The following is a 5,983-nucleotide window of genomic DNA, read 5'->3' on the forward strand; positions in this document are numbered from 1 at the left end:
TTGTTTGGCGGGTCCGGGCTGGGGATTCGAACCCGCCACCTTAGGTGTACATGGCTGGTGCCTTAGCCGGTTGAGCTATAGGCGCCAAGCCTAGTTTTTTTAATTTTTAGTAGAGAGACATCTAGCTCTTGCTGAGTCTGGTCTAAACTCCTGAGCTCAAGAGATGCTCCTACTGTGTTTCCCCAGAAATAAGACCTACTCCCAAAATAAGCCCTAGTAGGATTTCTATGCATTTGTTAAATATAAGCCCTACCCCAATAATAAGACCTCGTGATGGGCATGGCTATGCAGCATATGTGCACAGCTACGCCATGCATTTCTGGGTGGAGTGGTAAGGAAGACTGGAATACATTTTATTTGCCACAGCTCCTTCTGTTGGCGCTTGCGCAGGTGTGTGGGTGGCAACCGTGGTCACAGGCATCCTATTGTGCATGTGCGAAAGGCTGGTGGGTGGGGAGGAGTTCCCGCATCACTAGCCAGCCCCACCAACAAGGTGGGCTCCCCTGTCAGGTTCCAGAAGAAGATGACTTAACTGTATTTGAATAAATGTAGATTGTTGGATTATACTTTTTTTTTTTTTTACATGAACACTTCATAATTAAGTTCAATTAACATCAATAAAGAATACACCAACAATTAGTTCTTATGCATACAGTCAATGAATGATACGCAAAAGAACTTAACAAAATCCACTGTTTATGGATAATGAACATATCCAGAGTTTTCCACCAGACTAAAATTTCCTTTTCCAAAATTCCTATGTTCCAGGAAAGTTTATCATTTCCTATATAGGAACCTGCTAAAGTCAGTAAAAAAACACTTGGGGACCAAAACTCCCAAAAGTTCAGTAAACTTTTACATCCCTGATCTCACTGTGCTGCCCAAGAGGACAGCACTGGCAGGAATAGTAACTACAGTGACACTGGGCTGACTTTCCAGAGCCTCCACAACAGTGGGTCTTACCTTTTCAAAAGACACATACTCCTTTGGGAGTCTCCCAAGCAAAATAAATTTATACTCAAACTGCTGCACGTACTTCATAGATGCCATGAAACCCATCCAGTGAATTGTTAAGAGGTCCAGGACCCCAGATTAAGAACTGCTGGTCTATGCTTCTAGCTGCTACCCATGGTCCTCCTATTACTGAAGAGTCTGCAGCACACCCCTTCCCATTTTCCTTCTCAGTCTGAGGGCTACAATAGACAGGTTATGTGTTGTGAGAAGACGGGAGTGTAGTCAGCTTGTGACTTAGTGACGAATCTATATTTAATTATTGCTCTTGTTTTCACTAAGTTCATGGTTGGTCCACAGGGCTTCAAGGGAGAAAGAGCATAAAAATTTCTTCTCTCAAGTTGACTGATGAGGTGCTTAAAAAAATTTTCTTCTATTCAAGAATTCTAAGATGAGTCCCAGAGTAGATCAGAGTAGCCTAGTACCCACCCCCAAGGGAATGAGGCAGAATTAGTAGTCTGTTTGGTCTCTTTTGCAATGTCAGGTTAAGGAAACCACACACACACATACACACAAAACCACCTGGAGGCTGACGTTGGCCTCTTCCCTCCCAAGGAGACAAATTTGGCCCTGAAACACAGAAATGCCTACAATGATGATATGCGATCACAGTAATTCTCATCACATAAAATTCCTCTTCCAGGTCTTAGATAAAGTGGCCATTCTGTGTCAACACCAAAGAGTTAAAGAGGACTCCTTTTGGCTGGAGTTTAATTATTGCTCTTGCAATTCAGTTTCATTCCATCTTTGCTGTTACTCTGTGAGTACCAACAACCTTAGCCAAATATGAGGAAGTGTCCAGTATTGCTGTCCACCCTGATTATGCTGCAAAAGATGCCAAGGAAGGATGGAGGGTTCCTCCTTGGTGATACTCTTGCCTTGGACAGATGAATGGCCATAGTCCATCCAATCCCTCAGTGACGCCTACTTGTATTCCAAGCACTGTGAACAAAGATGTTCAGATTTCCTTTATAATCAAGAAGCCGAGCTGGGTGTGGTGACTTATGCTTCTAATCCCAGCTACTCAGCAGGCTGAGGGGGGAGGACAACTTGAGCTCAGGAGTTTGAGACCTGCCTAGGCAAGGCAGTAAGGCCCCAACTCTTCAAAACAAAAAAGATGTCAAGTATCTGAAATCATCCCAGCTCTGACAAAACTTGCCTTCTTAGAATACTGCTGACCATGTCTGGAGTTTGGGGGTGGCCATTAGAGACTTTAAACCACAATTTTCTTAGAGGATCCAAACCCTAGATGACCTTTCATTTGCTTAGGGATACCATGGGGTCAAGCAATGTTTTGCGTTGTTTGTTAAGCAGGCCCTGGCCAGGTTTGAACCTGCCACCCCTGGTTCACGGGGCCAGTGCTCTAACCATTGAGTTACAGGTGCCCAGCCATGGGGTCAAGCAATTTTAAGGATGTAAAAAGCATGCTGTAAGTGCCCATGAGACCAAGTTTTGTAGCAAACTAGGGCCACCACTAATTCTCAACAATGACTTTTCCATAGAACTTGTTCAAGCACAAGCCAGAGGCCCATTAATAATCAGATATACACCATACACGGACTACACCTACTGAGAACAGGTCATAGCCGGACATAAATGCACACGCACAGGCCCAAGGGGTTGGCATCTGCTCCATGCTTAGCAAGTCTCTTCCTATGGTGGGCATTAGAACAGAGGCAGCTGGCAATCCTCAAATGAGTTGACCCACCCTAAGTCCAAAGCAGCAGCTCATAGGCCTCTGTTGCCTCATGCCATTACCCACCATGATGGCCAGGCTAACACACCTCTCCTACTGTGGGCCTCTCTCTGTTCCCTCTTCCCTTCTATTCTGTCACTTCCATACAAGCTGGGGCTGGATGCACATTCCAAGCCAGAAAACAGGCAGCACCTGCCACAGGACATCCTACGGAAATAATTCACCACAGCATCTAGATTATCATAATGATGTGGGAAATGCTGGCCAAAAAAAGGGACGAAATTTCCAAAAGGTAAATTTCTGTGTATTCACGCCTAATCTTCCAAAGTTGTGTAAACAATTTTTTTCTACCGTCCCCCATCATTTGCAGAAATTTTGGTCAAGTCCAAACGTAATTTAAAATGAGGTAGGTAGGTTCTCTGCTCATGCCTTCGTAGTTGTGGTGACTGTCCAGGCCTGTGCTGAGAAAGCACTAGTCTTCCAGGCAGGGGCAGTGCCAGGGTGGGCACCAGTGACTGGTGGAGCTTCTCAGTTGGCTATTTTCTCAATCTCATCCAAATCATCTGTGTCCAGTCTTTCTATCTTCTTATTAAAATGTTCCTGGATTCTGTTCAGGATGTTCATGCTGTGTTTGCTGTCGACCATGTTCACGGCCAGGCCCCTCTTGCCAAAGCGACCAGTGCGCCCAATTCGGTGCAGGTAGGTCTCATTGTCTGGGTTCCCGTCCTTGTCCACAGGAAGATCAAAGTTGATGACGACGGACACCTGTTCGACATCGATGCCGCGGGCACACACGTTGGTGGTCACCAGAACCTTCTCTTTGCCCTCTCGGAAGCGCTCAATCACCGCAGCTCTCTGCTCCACCATCATTTCTCCACTCAGCAGGGCCACCTGGTGGCCTTCTTTTGAGAGCTCTGCTGCCAGCCAGCTAGCTGTTTTGCGGGTATGGCAGAAGATCATGGCTTGAGCAATCGTGATGGCCCCGTAGAGGTTACACAAGGCCTGGAACTTCTCATCTCTGCTATTGCACAGGACATAATACTGCTTGATGGTGTCCAAGGTCTCCTCCTCGCGCTTCAATTTGATAACGTTTGGGTCTGGGACCACTTTCTGGGCAAACTTCCACACAGAGTCTTCAAAGGTGGCAGAAAAAAGCAGCATCTGGCAGTTCCGGGGCAGCATCCTCTGGATGCGGATGCTCTGGTCCTGGTGGCCCTGAGTAGCTATCATCACATCAGCCTCATCCAGAACAAACACCTTGATCTTCTTGGGGTCAATGAACTTGAGCTTGGAGCACCAGTCCAGGACGGTCCCAGGGGTACCAATGACAATCTGCTCACTGATCTTTTGACCCCTTTCCAATTTATTGCCTCGAACAGCATAAGCCAGCTTTAGTTCAGGATAAAATTTGCCCATCTGTTCAATTACTTTTCCTGTTTGAAGGGCAAGTTCATATGTTGGAGAGAGGCACAGACACATTTAAGGGTGGCGCCCGTAGCTCAGTCAGCAGGGCACCGGCCACATACCCCTAGGGTGGTAGGATTGAGCACTGGCCCAGGCCTGCTAAGCAACAATGACAACTGCAACCAAAAAATAGCCGGGCGTTGTGGCAGGCGCCTGTAGTCCCAGCTACTCGGGAGGCTGAAGCAAGAGAATCACTTAAGCCCAAGAGTTTGAGGTTGCTGTGAGCTGTGATGCCACGGCACTCTACCCAGAGCGACAGCTTGAGACTGTCTGGGGGAATTTGTTTACGGGTTCCACTTGGCTGAGCATGGCCAACACAAAGGCAGCAGTTTTACCAGTACCAGACTGAGACTGGGCAATTAAGTTCTGAGGGGGTTCTGCAAGCATCAAAGACAATGCATTCTCTTGTATTTTGGATGGACGGTTGAAACCCATGGCATAAACTCCCTGGAGAAGCTGTGGTTTCAGCCGAAGCTCTTCAAAAGACTTCACGGAGTAGAGGGGGGAGTTTGGATCCCGCTGCAGGACTTCCACTTGGTTTGTGGTATCGACAAGGTTGCTTCTGATCAGCTTGTTGAGTAAGGACTGGGCAGCTCTGTCCTCTTTCTCTTCTTCATCTGTCTTCTCCTCATTTGCATTGGTCTTGACAACAGCACCATTGGCATCTGGTTTGATTTTCTCTTCCTTAAGATGCAAGTTGCTCAAGGCGCCCACAGGCAGGGCAAGCGAAAAGTGCCCCGGGGCACGGCCTCGGGCACGGCCTCGGAGTCGGCCCCCAGCCCCAGCCATCGCGTCTCAGCATGGCGGTTACATTCCTCCCTGTTGGATTATACTTAATAAAAATAAGATATCCCCTAAAAATAAGCCCTAGTGTGTCTTCTTGAGAAAAAAGAAATATAAGACAGTGTCTTATTTTCGGGGAAACACGGTACCTTGGCCACCTTAAATGCTAGGATTACAGGAATAAGCCACCATGCGTGGCCTAGGAATTGGTTTTTAAATGGAGGATGTTCAGCTACATTCCTTTATTCTCTATTCAAATAATATTGGATGATAACCAAATATTACCCACACTGGTTTCTCAGCTCTCTTGTGTAGAATAGGTTTGGTTTTTTGGGGGGGGAGGAGGACACAAAGTCTCACTATGTCACCCCAAGTAGACTGCTATACCATCATAGCTCACAGCAACCTCAAACTCTTGGGCTTGAGGAATCCTCTTTCCTTAGGCTCCAGAGTAGCTGGGACTACAGGTGCCCACCACTATGCTGGCTAGTTTTACAACTTTTAGTAGAGAATGGGTCACATTCTTGCTCAAGCTGGTCTTGAACTCCTGAGCTCAAATAATCAGAGTGCTAGGATTATAGGCATGAACCATTGAGTGTGGCCAAAGTTTCTCTTCTTAGCTGTTGGACCCTTTCAAAGTTCTGAAAATATCCTCAAATCACCCCCATCTCAGGAGAGACAAGCAAACCCGTGAAGTACAATGGACACCATTGCTTTTCTCCTTTGAGATAGTGTTCATTAGGTGGTGGCTCACACCTGTAATGCTAACACTCTGGGAAACCCAAGTGGGTGGATTGCCTGAATTTATGAGTATGAGACTAGCCGGAGCTAGAGCGAGACCCCTGTCTCTAAAAAAAAAAAAAAAGAAAAAAAAGAAAAAGGCTCGGCGCCTATAGCTCAACTGGCTAAGGCACCAGCCACGTACACCTAAGGTGGCAGGTTCAAATCCCCAGCCCGGACCCGCCAAACAATAATGACGGCTGCAACAACAACAAAAAAAAATAGCCAGGCGTTGTGGCGGGCGCCTGT

General features: G+C 46.9%; 1 pseudogene across 1 annotated transcript; it reads right to left on the reverse strand.

The window, feature by feature from the left end:
- Nucleotides 1-2,989: 2,989 nt before the first annotated feature.
- Nucleotides 2,990-4,973, reverse strand: LOC100956598 (annotated as a pseudogene). Its single transcript, XR_002773694.1, has 2 exons — nt 4,443-4,973; nt 2,990-4,184 (listed from the first exon to the last, which is right to left on the reverse strand). The product of XR_002773694.1 is annotated as an ATP-dependent RNA helicase DDX19B-like (transcript).
- Between the last annotated feature and the right edge of the window lie 1,010 nt (nt 4,974-5,983).

This window comes from Otolemur garnettii, unplaced genomic scaffold (genome assembly GCF_000181295.1).
Source record: "Otolemur garnettii isolate 467f Iridium unplaced genomic scaffold, OtoGar3 scaffold00046, whole genome shotgun sequence".
Lineage (NCBI taxonomy): Eukaryota > Metazoa > Chordata > Mammalia > Primates > Galagidae > Otolemur > Otolemur garnettii.